The sequence below is a fragment of the Pleurodeles waltl genome, chromosome 2_1 (genome assembly GCF_031143425.1).
Source record: "Pleurodeles waltl isolate 20211129_DDA chromosome 2_1, aPleWal1.hap1.20221129, whole genome shotgun sequence".
NCBI classification, from domain to species: Eukaryota; Metazoa; Chordata; class Amphibia; order Caudata; family Salamandridae; genus Pleurodeles; species Pleurodeles waltl.
The window spans coordinates 5,685,868-5,701,799 of record NC_090438.1 but is presented as its reverse complement, the minus strand read 5'-3'; positions in this window follow the sequence as shown (position 1 = coordinate 5,701,799).

The following is a 15,932-nucleotide window of genomic DNA, read 5'->3' as shown; positions in this document are numbered from 1 at the left end:
TGTGTCATGGGGTGGGATTTAGTGGCATGTTCTGCTTTATTCCATCCCATGTCTTGTGCACTTCTCCAGTGCAGTGTTACATTTCAGATAATACATGTTTTACTAGAACACCCTTATATTTTACCTTTAATTTATTCTCCACATGTGCAGAAACCAGTAACCAGGTCCTGCAGCCTCTGGGACTGGAGGTCACTGAGGGCGAGACAGCAGAGGTCACCTGTAACCACAGCATCACCAGCCCTGATTATCTTGCATGGTACCAACACCGGCCCGGAGGATTTCCGATGCTCCTGTTTTCAGGGTACAGCTCTCTCACAGTCATCGGATGCCTCTCAATGTTCATCACCAAAGACCGTGTGTCCACCACTCTGAAGATCCGCAGAGCTGGGGTGAGAGACGCTGCCGTGTATTACTGTGGCGTGAGGGACACAGTGAGAGAAGAGAGTGAAAACCTGAGCAAAAAGAGGCGCAGAGAACCAGAGACAGCAGCAGGAGCACCCCCGGGGTGTGTGCCTCTGGAACCATCTGGTGGACTAACATTCAACAAGAAGCAGTTACATAAATAAACACAAGGTGGCTCTGCATGGCTTAGTGAATCTGATGTATGGACTTGTGATGCTTTGTGTCACTTTACAAGATGTAAGGGGACTGCAAGCCATTGATAAGTCTGGGCCCCAGTGTAGGAGGCTGGACTGGCTTGTAGTGAGTACCAAGGGGTACTTGCACCTTGCACCAGGCCCAGTTATCCCTTATTAGTGTATAGGGTGTCTAGCAGCTTAGGCTGATAGATAATGGTAGCTTAGCAGAGCAGCTTAGGCTGAACTAGGAGACGTGTGAAGCTACTACAGTACCACTTAGTGTCATATGCACAATATCATAAGAAAACACAATACACAGTTATACTAAAAATAAAGGTACTTTATTTTTATGACAATATGCCAAAGTATCTTAGAGTGTACCCTCAGTGAGAGGATAGGAAATATACACAAGATATATATACACAATAGCAAAAATATGCAGTATAGTCTTAGAAAACAGTGCAAACAATGTATAGTTACAATAGGATGCAATGGGGAAACATAGGGATAGGGGCAACACAAACCATATACTCCAAAAGTGGAATGCGAACCACGAATGGACCCCAAACCTATGTGACCTTGTAGAGGGTCGCTGGGACTATTAGAAAATAGTGAGAGTTAGAAAAATAACCCTCCCCAAGACCCTGAAAAGTGAGTGCAAAGTGCACTAAAGTTCCCCTAAGGACAAAAGAGTCGTGTTAGAGGAATAATGCAGGAAAGACACAAACCAGCAATGCAACAACTGTGGATTTCCAATCTAGGGTACCTGTGGAACAAGGGGATCAAGTCCAAAAGTCACAAGCAAGTCGGAGATGGGCAGATGCCCAGGAAATGCCAGCTGCGGGTGCAAAAGAAGCTTCGACTGGACAGAAGAAGCTGAGGTTTCTGCAGGAACGAAAAGGGCTAGAGACTTCCCCTTTGGTGGACGGATCCTTCTCGCCGTGGAGAGTCGTGCAGAAGTGTTGTCCCGCCGTAAGAACGCCAACAAGCCTTGCTAGCTGCAAATCGTGCGTTTGGCGTTTTCGGACACTGCTGGGGCCCAAAAGGGACCAGGAGATCGCAAATTGGACCTAAAGAGAGAGGGGACGTCGAGCAAGACAAAGAGCCCTCACTAAAGCAGGTAGCTCCCGGAGAAGTGCCAGAAACAGGCACTACGAGGATGCATGAAACGGTGCTCGCCGAAGTTGCACAAAGGAGTCCCACGTCGCCGGAGACCAACTTAGAAAGTCGTGCAATGCAGGTTAGAGTGCCGTGGACCCAGGCTTGGCTGTGCACGAAGGATTTCCGCCGGAAGTGCACAGGGGCCGGAGTAGCTGCAAAGTCGCAGTTCCCAGCAATGCAGCCCAGCGATGTGAGGCAAGGACTTACCTCCACCAAACTTGGGCTGAAGAGTCACTGGACTGTGGGGGTCACTTGGACAGAGTCGCTGGATTCGAGGGACCTCGCTCGTCGTGCTGAGAGGAGACCCAAGGGACCGGTAATGCAGCTGTTTGGTGCCTGCGATTGCAGGGGGAAGATTCCGTCGACCCACGGGAGATTTCTTCGGAGCTTCTGGTGCAGAGAGGAGGCAGGCTACCCCCACAGCATGCACAAGCAGGAAAACAGTCGAGAAGGCGGCAGGATCAGCGTTACAGAGTTGCAGTAGTCGTCTTTGCTACTATGTTGCAGGTTTGCAGGCTTCCAGCGCGGTCAGCAGTCGATTCCTTATCAGAAGGTGAAGAGGGAGATGCAGAGGAACTCGGATGAGCTCTTGCATTCGTTATCTGAAGTTTCCCCAGAGACAAAGACCCTAAATAGCCAGAAAAGAGGGTTTGGCTACCTAGGAGAGAGGATAGGCTACTAACACCTGAAGGAGCCTATCAGCAGGAGTCTCTGACGTCACCTGGTGGCACTGGCCACTCAGAGCAGTCCAGTGTGCCAGCAGCACCTCTGTTTCCAAGATGGCAGAGGCCTGGAGCACACTGGAGGAGCTCTGGACACCTCCCAGGGGAGGTGAAGGTCAGGGGAGTGGTCACTCCCCTTTCCTTTGTCCAGTTTCGCGCCAGAGCAGGGGCTAAGGGGTCCCTGAACCGGTGTAGACTGGCTTATGCAGAATTGGGCACCTCTGTGCCCAACAAAGCATTTCCAGAGGCTGGGGGAGGCTACTCCTCCCCTGCCTTCACACCATTTTCCAAAGGGAGAGGGTGTCACACCCTCTCTCAGAGGAAGTTCTTTGTTCTGCCATCCTGGGCCAGGCCTGGCTGGACCCCAGGAGGGCAGCTGCCTGTCTGAGGGGTTGGCAGCAGCAGCAGCTGCAGTGAAACCCCAGGAAGGGCAGTTTTGGCAGTACCAGGGTCTGTGCTACAGACCACTGGGATCATGGGATTGTGCCAACTATGCCAGGATGGTATAGAGGGGGCAATTCCATGATCATAGACATGTTACATGGCCATATTCGGAGTTACCATGGTGAAGCTACATATAGGTAGTGACCTATATGTAGTGCACGCGTGTAATGGTGTCCCCGCACTCACAAAGTTCAGGGAATTGGCTCTGAACAATGTGGGGGCACCTTGGCTAGTGCCAGGGTGCCCTCACACTAAGTAACTTTGCACCTAACCTTTACCAGGTAAAGGTTAGACATATAGGTGACTTATAAGTTACTTAAGTGCAGTGTAAAATGGCTGTGAAATAACGTGGACGTTATTTCACTCAGGCTGCAGTGGCAGGCCTGTGTAAGAATTGTCAGAGCTCCCTATGGGTGGCAAAAGAAATGCTGCAGCCCATAGGGATCTCCTGGAACCCCAATACCCTGGGTACCTCAGTACCATATACTAGGGAATTATAAGGGTGTTCCAGTAAGCCAATGTAAATTGGTAAAAATGGTCACTAGCCTGTCAGTGACAATTTGGAAAGAAATGAGAGAGCATAACCACTGAGGTTCTGATTAGCAGAGCCTCAGTGAGACAGTTAGTCACTACACAGGTAAAACATTCAGGCACACTTATGAGCACTGGGGCCCTGGGTTACCAGGGTCCCAGTGACACATACAACTAAAACAACATATATACAGTGAAAAATGGGGGTAACATGCCAGGCAAGATGGTACTTTCCTACACAACCCCCCCCCAAACGAAGGACAATAAGACTAGCCATGACGTGATGAGTCTTCATTGTCTAAGTGGAAATATCTGGAGAGTCCATCTGCATTGGAGTGGCTACTCCCAGGTCTATGTTCCACTGTATAGTCCATTCCCTGTAGGGATATGGACCACCTCAACAATTTAGGATTTTCACCTTTCATTTGTTTTAGCCAAAGTAGAGGTTTGTGGTCTGTCTGAACAATGAAGTGAGTGCCAAACAGGTATGGCCTCAACTTCTTCAGAGCCCAGACCACAGCAAAGGCCTCCCTCTCAATGGCAGACCAACGCTTTTCTCTAAGGGTCAACCTCCTACTAATAAAAGCAACAGGTTGATCCTGGCCCTCAGAATTAAGTTGTGATAGGACTGCCCCTTCTCCTAATTCAGATGCATCAGTTTGGACATAGAATTTTTTAGAGTAACAAGGGCTTTTCAGGACAGGTGCAGAGCACATGGCCTGCTTCAGCTCCTCAAAAGCTTTCTGACAGTTTGCTGTCCATAATACCTTTTTAGGCATTTTCTTGGATGTGAGGTCATTAAGAGGGGCTGCAATGGAGCCATAGTTCTTAATGAACCTCCTGTAATACCCAGTGAGGCCTAGGAAGGCTCTCACCTGAGTCTGAGTGGTAGGGGGAACCCAATCAATAATTGTTTGGATTTTCCCCTGAAGTGGTGCAATCTGTTCCCCACCAACAAGGTGTCCCAGATAAACCACCTTACCCTGCCCTATCTGGCACTTTGAAGCCTTGATAGTGAGGCCTGCCTTTTGCAGGGCCTCCAAAACTTTCCATAAGTGGACCAGGTGATCATCCCAGCTGGAGCTAAAGACAGCTATATCGTCCAAATATGCTGCACTGAAAGCTTCCAGCCCTTGCAGGACTGTGTTCACCAACCTCTGAAAAGTGGCAGGTGCATTTTTCAAACCAAAAGGCATTACAGTAAACTGGTAATGTCCTCCAATGGTAGAAAATGCAGTCTTAGGTTTAGCATCTTCTGATAATTTGATCTGCCAATACCCTGCAGTCAAATCAAAAGTGCTTAGATACTTGGCAGATGCCAGTGTATCTATAAGCTCATCTGCCCTGGGTATAGGGTGAGCATCAGTTTTGGTTACCAAGTTGAGACCTCTATAGTCTACACAAAACCGCATTTCTTTCTTTCCATCTTTAGAATTGGGTTTTGGTACCAGTACCACAGGAGAAGCCCATGGACTGTCAGAGTGCTCAACCACTCCTAGTTCCAACATTTTCTGAACTTCTTGCTTTATGCAGTCCCTGACATGGTCAGGATGCCTATAGATCTTACTTTTGACAGGTAAACTGTCTCCAGTATCTATAGTGTGCTCACACCAAGAAGTGGTGCCTGGCACAGTAGAGAAGAGTTCTGAAAATTGTCCTAGGAGATTTATGCAATTGTCTTTCTGCTCAGCAGTAAGACAATCAGCCAAAACTACACCTTCCACAAGAGCATCTTGATCTGTGGAAGAGAAGAGATCAGGTAGAGGATCACTATCTTCTTCCTGTCCCTCATCTGTTGCCATGAGCAGGGTGAGATCAGCCCTGTCATAGTAGGGTTTCAGGCGGTTGACATGGAGCACCCTAAGGGGACTCCTGGCAGTGCCTAAGTCAACCAAGTAGGTGACTTCACCCTTCTTTTCAACAATTGTGTGGGGTCCACTCCATTTATCTTGGAGTGCTCTTGGGGCCACAGGCTCCAAGACCCACACTTTCTGCCCTGGTTGGTACTGAACCAAAACAGCCTTTTGATCATGCCATTGCTTCTGGAGCTCTTGGCTGGCTTGAAGGTTTTTACTGGCCTTTTTCATGTACTCAGCCATCCTTGATCTGAGGCCAAGTACATAATCTACAATATCCTGCTTAGGAGCTTTTAAAGGTTGTTCCCAACCCTCCTTTACAAGTGTGAGTGGACCCCTAACAGGGTGTCCAAAAAGAAGTTCAAAGGGGCTGAAGCCCACTCCTTTCTGGGGTACCTCCCTGTAGGCAAAAAGGAGGCATGGTAGAAGGATATCCCATCTCCTGCGGAGTTTTTCAGGGAGACCCATAATCATGCCTTTGAGAGTTTTATTAAATCTCTCCACCAGTCCATTTGTTTGTGGATGATAGGGTGTTGTGAACTTGTACGTTACACCACACTCCTTCCACATGGCCTTTAAGTATGCAGACATGAAATTGCTTCCTCTGTCTGATACTACTTCCTTTGGGAAGCCCACCCTGGAAAATATTCCCAGGAGGGCCTTTGCCACTGCAGGTGCTGTAGTGGTCCTTAAAGGAATAGCTTCAGGATATCTTGTGGCATGGTCCACTACCACTAAGATAAACCTATTGCCTGAAGCAGTAGGAGGGTCAAGGGGGCCAACTATGTCAACCCCTACCCTTTCAAAGGGAACCCCAACCACAGGCAATGGGATAAGGGGTGCCTTTGGGGTGCCACCTGTCTTGCCACTGGCTTGACAGGTTTCACAGGACTTACAAAATTCTTTTGTGTCCTCAGACATCCTAGGCCAATGAAACAGGGGAACAAGCCTGTCCCAAGTTTTCATTTGTCCTAGATGCCCAGCTAAGGGAATGTCATGTGCCAGTGTTAGGAGGAACTTTCTGTACTCCTGAGGAATCACTAATCTCCTGGCAGCTCCAGGTTTAGGATCCCTATGCTCAGTGTACAAGAGGTTGTCCTCCCAGTAAACTCTGTGAGAGTCACTGACATCCCCATTAGCCTGTTTGACAGCTTGCTGTCTGAGACCCTCTAATGTGGGACAGGTTTGCTGTGCCACACTCAGCTCCTCTCTGGCAGGCCCCCCTTCACCCAAAAGCTCAGCAGTGTCTGCTTCCAGCTCCTCTGGTGTAGGTTCTGCACAGGGAGGGAATTCTTCTTCCTCAGAAGTTGAATCCACTGTAGAGGGAGGGCTAGTAGGAAGTGGTTTGCTTCTACTAGCCCTAGCTTTAGGGAGCACTTGGTCCATTGTTCCAGGATCCAAGCTTCCCTGTCCTTTTTGCTTTTTGGCCTGAGCCCTTGTCAAAGCAAAAATATGCCCTGGGATGCCCAGCATTGCTGCATGGGCCTCCAACTCCACATCTGACCAAGCTGATGTCTCCAAATCATTCCCTAATAGACAGTCTAAAGGTAAATCTGAAGCTACCACAACTTTCTTTGGACCAGTTACCCCCCCCCAGTTGAGATTTACAACAGCCATGGGGTGGCTTTGTGTTATGTTGTGAGCATCGGTTACTTGGTACTGGTGTCCAAGTATGTGTTGTTCAGGGTGCACCAGTTTCTCAATCACCATTGTGACACTGGCACCTGTGTCCCTGTAGGCCTGGACCTCAACACCATTTATTAGGGTTAGTTGCTTGTACTTCTCCAAGTTATGGGGGCAAGCAACCAAAGTGGATAAATCAATAGCCCCTTCAGAGACTAAAGTAGCCTCTGTGGTCTCCCTAATTAGACCAACCCCAACTAAATTACCAAAAGTGAGCCCAGCTACTCCCTTGGATTGGCTATTAGTAGGTTTGCTCCCACCACCACTGCTATTAGTAGGAACACTAGGTGTAGCAGTAGGGGTTGTAGTGGTAGGAGCTGTGGTGCCTTTCTTTGGACAACTGGGATCTGTTGTCCAATGGCCTTTTATTTTACATAAATAGCACCATGGTTTCTTTTCCTTGTTCTGATTAAAGGAGGATTTGGACCCACCACCCCCACCAGAGTGTTTTTGTGGGCCTGATGAAGACTCATTTTTAGATTTGTCCCCACCCTTGTCAGAAGACTTACCATCCTTCTTTTTGTTGCCATCTTTGTCACCCCCTGTATGAACTTTTCTGTTCACTCTTGTTCTGACCCATTTGTCTGCCTTCTTTCCCAATTCTTGGGGAGAGGTCAGATCAGAGTCCACCAAGTACTGGTGCAACAAATCAGACACACAATTATTAAGAATATGCTCTCTCAGGATCAAGTTATACAGGCTGTCATAATCAGTAACTTTACTGCCATGTAACCACCCCTCCAAGGCCTTCACTGCCTGGTCAATGAAATCAACCCAGTCTTGTGAAGACTCCTTTTTGGTCTCTCTGAACTTTATCCTGTACTGTTCAGTGGTTAAGCCATAACCATCCAGGGGTGCATTCTTAAGAACTTGGGAATTATTAGCATCATTTTCTTTCACAGTAAGGAGCCTATCCCTACCTTTTCCACTAAATGATAGCCATAGGATAGCAGCCCACTGCCTTTGAGGGACATCCTGTACAACACAGGCCCTCTCAAGTGCAGCAAACCACTTGTTAATGTCATCCCCCTCCTTATAAGGGGGAACTATCTTGTGCAGATTCCTGGAATCATGCTCTTTTGCAGGATGACTATGGGGAATACTGCTGCTGCCACCATGGGTATCTAAACCCAACTTCTGTCTTTCCTTCTCTAATTCAAAAGACTGTCTATCCAAATCCTGCTGTTGCTTTTTAAGCTTCAGTCTGGTTTGTTCCACCCTCAACTTATTGAGTTCCCTCTCTAACATTCTGTCATCAGGGTTGGTGGGAGGGACATTTCTAGAAACAGAGCTATGATGGGAATGAACAGAAGGAGACCTGTCCCTTACAGAAGCCACCCTAACAGCTTGGTTTACAGAAACATTACTACCAGTATGGTGAGAATAAATGCTTTTGCTATGATGTGAGACAACACTATTTATCTGGTGTGGCTCATCATCATTACCATCTATGCTAGATTGTCTAGTAATGGGCAGGCTAGGAAGTTTCTTTCCTGAATCTTTTCCTGGGGGAGTCCCTGAATCAGAATGGGAACTATTAGGTACTTTTTCAACAGATGGGGCACCTATGGCCTTATCCTGTTCTCTAAGCATGTTAAGTAACAGTTCCAAGGAAGGATTCTTCCCTACACTCAAACCTCTCTCTATACAGAGACTCCTTGCTCTTTTCCAGCTAAGGTTGTCATATGCAAGTTTGGACAGATCAACACTTTGGCCTGTGCCAGACATTTTTTAGAGAGAGTTAAAGTGATAGAAAAAGAGAAAAAAGTTTTCAGAACTTTTTGGAAAGACAGAAAAAAACTTTTTAAACTTTTAAGAACTTTTTGAAAGTTTAGGAGTACTTTTCAGCACTTAGAAAAGAGTGAAAAGAGGAAATGCAAAACTTTTTGGCTATGTGTATATACACTGACCTTGTTTTGTATATTTTTCTCTTATGAAAAGTACAATGACAAGAGTGGTAAGTAGTCTCAAGCACTTATCCCACCACTGCACAACCAATGTAGGAGGCTGGACTGGCTTGTAGTGAGTACGAAGGGGTACTTGCACCTTGCACCAGGCCCAGTTATCCCTTATTAGTGTATAGGGTGTCTAGCAGCTTAGGCTGATAGATAATGGTAGCTTAGCAGAGCAGCTTAGGCTGAACTAGGAGACGTGTGAAGCTACTACAGTACCACTTAGTGTCATATGCACAATATCATAAGAAAACACAATACACAGTTATACTAAAAATAAAGGTACTTTATTTTTATGACAATATGCCAAAGTATCTTAGAGTGTACCCTCAGTGAGAGGATAGGAAATATACACAAGATATATATACACAATAGCAAAAATATGCAGTATAGTCTTAGAAAACAGTGCAAACAATGTATAGTTACAATAGGATGCAATGGGGAAACATAGGGATAGGGGCAACACAAACCATATACTCCAAAAGTGGAATGCGAACCACAAATGGACCCCAAACCTATGTGACCTTGTAGAGGGTCGCTGGGACTATTAGAAAATAGTGAGAGTTAGAAAAATAACCCTCCCCAAGACCCTGAAAAGTGAGTGCAAAGTGCACTAAAGTTCCCCTAAGGACAAAAGAGTTGTGTTAGAGGAATAATGCAGGAAAGACACAAACCAGCAATGCAACAACTGTGGATTTCCAATCTAGGGTACCTGTGGAACAAGGGGACCAAGTCCAAAAGTCACAAGCAAGTCGGAGATGGGCAGATGCCCAGGAAATGCCAGCTGCGGGTGCAAAAGAAGCTTCGACTGGACAGAAGAAGCTGAGGTTTCTGCAGGAACGAAAAGGGATAGAGACTTCCCCTTTGGTGGACGGATCCCTCTTGCCGTGGAGAGTCGTGCAGAGGTATTTTCCCGCCGAAAGAACGCCAACAAGCCTTGCTAGCTGCAAATCGTGCGTTTGGCGTTTTTGGACGCTGCTGGGGCCCAGAAAGGACCAGGAGGTCGCAAATTGGACCTGAAGAGAGAGGGGACGTCGAGCAAGAGACAGAGCCTTACTGAAGCAGGTAGCACCCGGAGAAGTGCCAGAAACTGGCACTACAAGGATGCGTGAAACGGTGCTCGCCGAAGTTGCATAAAGGAGTCCCACGTCGCCGGAGACCAACTTAGAAAGTTGTGCAATGCAGGTTAGAGTGCTGTGGACCCAGGCTTGGCTGTGCATGAAGGATTTCCGCCGGAAGTGCACGGGGGCCGGAGTAGCTGCAAAGTCGCGGTTCCCAGCAATGCAGCCCAGCGAGGTGAGGCAAGGACTTACCTCCACCAAACTTGGGCTGAAGAGTCACTGGACTGTGTGGGTCACCTGGACAGAGTCGCTGGATTCGAGGGACCTCGCTCGTCGTGCTGAGAGGAGACCCAAGGGACCGGTAATGCAGCTTTTTGGTGCCTGCGGTTGCAGGGGGAAGATTCCGTCGACCCATGGGAGATTTCTTCGGAGCTTCTGGTGCAGAGAGGAGGCAGGCTACCCCCACAGCATGCACAAGCAGGAAAACAGTCGAGAAGGCGGCAGGATCAGCGTTACAGAGTTGCAGTAGTCGTCTTTGCTACTATGTTGCAGGTTTGCAGGCTTCCAGCGCGGTCAGCAGTCGATTCCTTATCAGAAGGTGAAGAGGGAGATGCAGAGGAACTCGGATGAGCTCTTGCATTCGTTATCTGAAGTTTCCCCAGAGACAGAGACCCTAAATAGCCAGAAAAGAGGGTTTGGCTACCTAGGAGAGAGGATAGGCTACTAACACCTGAAGGAGCCTATCAGCAGGAGTCTCTGACGTCACCTGGTGGCACTGGCCACTCAGAGCAGTCCAGTGTGCCAGCAGCACCTCTGTTTCCAAGATGGCAGAGGCCTGGAGCACACTGGAGGAGCTCTGGACACCTCCCAGGGGAGGTGCAGGTCAGGGGAGTGGTCACTCCCCTTTCCTTTGTCCAGTTTCACGCCAGAGCAGGGGCTAAGGGGTCCCTGAACCGGTGTAGACTGGCTTATGCAGAATTGGGCACCTCTGTGACCAACAAAGCATTTCCAGAGGCTGGGGGAGGCTACTCCTCCCCTGCCTTCACACCATTTTCCAAAGGGAGAGGGTGTCACACCCTCTCTCAGAGGAAGTTCTTTGTTCTGCCATCCTGGGCCAGGCCTGGCTGGACCCCAGGAGGGCAGCTGCCTGTCTGAGGGGTTGGCAGCAGCAGCAGCTGCAGTGAAACCCCAGGAAGGGCAGTTTTGGCAGTACCAGGGTCTGTGCTACAGACCACTGGGATCATGGGATTGTGCCAACTATGCCAGGATGGTATAGAGGGGGCAATTCCATGATCATAGACATGTTACATGGCCATATTCGGAGTTACCATGGTGAAGCTACTTATAGGTAGTGACCTATATGTAGTGCACGCGTGTAATGGTGTCCCCGCACTCACAAAGTTCAGGGAATTGGCTCTGAACAATGTGGGGGCACCTTGGCTAGTGCCAGGGTGCCCTCACACTAAGTAACTTTGCACCTAACCTTTACCAGGTAAAGGTTAGACATATAGGTGACTTAAAAGTTACTTAAGTGCAGTGTAAAATGGCTGTGAAATAACGTGGACGTTATTTCACTCAGGCTGCAGTGGCAGGCCTGTGTAAGAATTGTCAGAGCTCCCTATGGGTGGCAAAAGAAATGCTGCAGCCCATAGGGATCTCCTGGAACCCCAATACCCTGGGTACCTCAGTACCATATACTAGGGAATTATAAGGGTGTTCCAGTAAGCCAATGTAAATTGGTAAAAATGGTCACTAGCCTGTCAGTGACAATTTGGAAAGAAATGACAGAGCATAACCACTGAGGTTCTGATTAGCAGAGCCTCAGTGAGACAGTTAGTCACTACACAGGTAACACATTCAGGCACACTTATGAGCACTGGGGCCCTGGGTTACCAGGGTCCCAGTGACACATGCAACTAAAACAACATATATACAGTGAAAAATGGGGGTAACATGCCAGGCAAGATGGTACTTTCCTACACAACCCCCCCCCCAAACGAAGGACAATAAGACTAGCCATGACCTGATGAGTCTTCATTGTCTAAGTGGAAATATCTGGAGAGTCCATCTGCATTGGAGTGGCTACTCCCAGGTCTATGTTCCACTGTATAGTCCATTCCCTGTAGGGATATGGACCACCTCAACAATTTAGGATTTTCACCTTTCATTTGTTTTAGCCAAAGTAGAGGTTTGTGGTCTGTCTGAACAATGAAGTGAGTGCCAAACAGGTATGGCCTCAACTTCTTCAGAGCCCAGACCACAGCAAAGGCCTCCCTCTCAATGGCAGACCAACGCTTTTCTCTAGGGGTCAACCTCCTACTAATAAAAGCAACAGGTTGATCCTGGCCCTCAGAATTAAGTTGTGATAGGACTGCCCCTACTCCTAATTCAGATGCATCAGTTTGGACATAGAATTTTTTAGAGTAACAAGGGCTTTTCAGGACAGGTGCAGAGCACATGGCCTGCTTCAGCTCCTCAAAAGCTTTCTGACAGTTTGCTGTCCATAATACCTTTTTAGGCATTTTCTTGGATGTGAGGTCATTAAGAGGGGCTGCAATGGAGCCATAGTTCTTAATGAACCTCCTGTAATACCCAGTGAGGCCTAGGAAGGCTCTCACCTGAGTCTGAGTGGTAGGGGGAACCCAATCAATAATTGTTTGGATTTTCCCCTGAAGTGGTGCAATCTGTTCCCCACCAACAAGGTGTCCCAGATAAACCACCTTACCCTGCCCTATCTGGCACTTTGAAGCCTTGATAGTGAGGCCTGCCTTTTGCAGGGCCTCCAAAACTTTCCATAAGTGGACCAGGTGATCATCCCAGCTGGAGCTAAAGACAGCTATATCGTCCAAATATGCTGCACTGAAAGCTTCCAGCCCTTGCAGGACTGTGTTCACCAACCTCTGAAAAGTGGCAGGTGCATTTTTCAAACCAAAAGGCATTACAGTAAACTGGTAATGTCCTCCAATGGTAGAAAATGCAGTCTTAGGTTTAGCATCTTCTGATAATTTGATCTGCCAATACCCTGCAGTCAAATCAAAAGTGCTTAGATACTTGGCAGATGCCAGTGTATCTATAAGCTCATCTGCCCTGGGTATAGGGTGAGCATCAGTTTTGGTTACCAAGTTGAGACCTCTATAGTCTACACAAAACCGCATTTCTTTCTTTCCATCTTTAGAATTGGGTTTTGGTACCAGTACCACAGGAGAAGCCCATGGACTGTCAGAGTGCTCAACCACTCCTAGTTCCAACATTTTCTGAACTTCTTGCTTTATGCAGTCCCTGACATGGTCAGGATGCCTATAGATCTTACTTTTGACAGGTAAACTGTCTCCAGTATCTATAGTGTGCTCACACCAAGAAGTGGTGCCTGGCACAGTAGAGAAGAGTTCTGAAAATTGTCCTAGGAGATTTATGCAATTGTCTTTCTGCTCAGCAGTAAGACAATCAGCCAAAACTACACCTTCCACAAGAGCATCTTGATCTGTGGAAGAGAAGAGATCAGGTAGAGGATCACTATCTTCTTCCTGTCCCTCATCTGTTGCCATGAGCAGGGTGAGATCAGCCCTGTCATAGTAGGGTTTCAGGCGGTTGACATGGAGCACCCTAAGGGGACTCCTGGCAGTGCCTAAGTCAACCAAGTAGGTGACTTCACCCTTCTTTTCAACAATTGTGTGGGGTCCACTCCATTTATCTTGGAGTGCTCTTGGGGCCACAGGCTCCAAGACCCACACTTTCTGCCCTGGTTGGTACTGAACCAAAACAGCCTTCTGATCATGCCATTGCTTCTGGAGCTCTTGGCTGGCCTGAAGGTTTTTACTGGCCTTTTTCATGTACTCAGCCATCCTTGATCTGAGGCCAAGTACATAATCTACAATATCCTGCTTAGGAGCTTTTAAAGGTTGTTCCCAACCCTCCTTTACAAGTGTGAGTGGACCCCTAACAGGGTGTCCAAAAAGAAGTTCAAAGGGGCTGAAGCCCACTCCTTTCTGGGGTACCTCCCTGTAGGCAAAAAGGAGGCATGGTAGAAGGATATCCCATCTCCTGCGGAGTTTTTCAGGGAGACCCATAATCATGCCTTTGAGAGTTTTATTAAATCTCTCCACCAGTCCATTTGTTTGTGGATGATAGGGTGTTGTGAACTTGTACGTTACACCACACTCCTTCCACATGGCCTTTAAGTATGCAGACATGAAATTGCTTCCTCTGTCTGATACTACTTCCTTTGGGAAGCCCACCCTGGAAAATATTCCCAGGAGGGCCTTTGCCACTGCAGGTGCTGTAGTGGTCCTTAAAGGAATAGCTTCAGGATATCTTGTGGCATGGTCCACTACCACTAAGATAAACCTATTGCCTGAAGCAGTAGGAGGGTCAAGGGGGCCAACTATGTCAACCCCTACCCTTTCAAAGGGAACCCCAACCACAGGCAGTGGGATAAGGGGTGCCTTTGGGGTGCCACCTGTCTTGCCACTGGCTTGACAGGTTTCACAGGACTTACAAAATTCTTTTGTGTCCTCAGACATCCTAGGCCAATGAAACAGGGGAACAAGCCTGTCCCAAGTTTTCATTTGTCCTAGATGCCCAGCTAAGGGAATGTCATGTGCCAGTGTTAGGAGGAACTTTCTGTACTCCTGAGGAATCACTAATCTCCTGGCAGCTCCAGGTTTAGGATCCCTATGCTCAGTGTACAAGAGGTTGTCCTCCCAGTAAACTCTGTGAGAGTCACTGACATCCCCATTAGCCTGTTTGACAGCTTGCTGTCTGAGACCCTCTAATGTGGGACAGGTTTGCTGTGCCACACTCAGCTCCTCTCTGGCAGGCCCCCCTTCACCCAAAAGCTCAGCAGTGTCTGCTTCCAGCTCCTCTGGTGTAGGTTCTGCACAGGGAGGGAATTCTTCTTCCTCAGAAGTTGAATCCACTGTAGAGGGAGGGCTAGTAGGAAGTGGTTTGCTTCTACTAGCCCTAGCTTTAGGGAGCACTTGGTCCATTGTTCCAGGATCCAAGCTTCCCTGTCCTTTTTGCTTTTTGGCCTGAGCCCTTGTCAAAGCAAAAATATGCCCTGGGATGCCCAGCATTGCTGCATGGGCCTCCAACTCCACATCTGACCAAGCTGATGTCTCCAAATCATTCCCTAATAGACAGTCTACAGGTAAATCTGAAGCTACCACAACTTTCTTTGGACCAGTTACCCCCCCCCAGTTGAGATTTACAACAGCCATGGGGTGGCTTTGTGTTATGTTGTGAGCATCGGTTACTTGGTACTGGTGTCCAAGTATGTGTTGTTCAGGGTGCACCAGTTTCTCAATCACCATTGTGACACTGGCACCTGTGTCCCTGTAGGCCTGGACCTCAACACCATTTATTAGGGTTAGTTGCTTGTACTTCTCCAAGTTATGGGGGCAAGCAACCAAAGTGGCTAAATCAATAGCCCCTTCAGAGACTAAAGTAGCCTCTGTGGTCTCCCTAATTAGACCAACCCCAACTAAATTACCAAAAGTGAGCCCAGCTACTCCCTTGGATTGGCTATTAGTAGGTTTGCTCCCACCACCACTGCTATTAGTAGGAACACTAGGTGTAGCAGTAGGGGTTGTAGTGGTAGGAGCTGTGGTGCCTTTCTTTGGACAACTGGGATCTGTTGTCCAATGGCCTTTTATTTTACATAAATAGCACCATGGTTTCTTTTCCTTGTTCTGATTAAAGGAGGATTTGGACCCACCACCCCCACCAGAGTGTTTTTGTGGGCCTGATGAAGACTCATTTTTAGATTTGTCCCCACCCTTGTCAGAAGACTTACCATCCTTCTTTTCGTTACCATCTTTGTCACCCCCTGTATGAACTTTTCTGTTCACTCTTGTTCTGACGCATTTGTCTGCCTTCTTTCCCAATTCTTGGGGAGAGGTCAGATCAGAGTCCACCAAGTACTGGTGCAACAAATCAGACACACAAT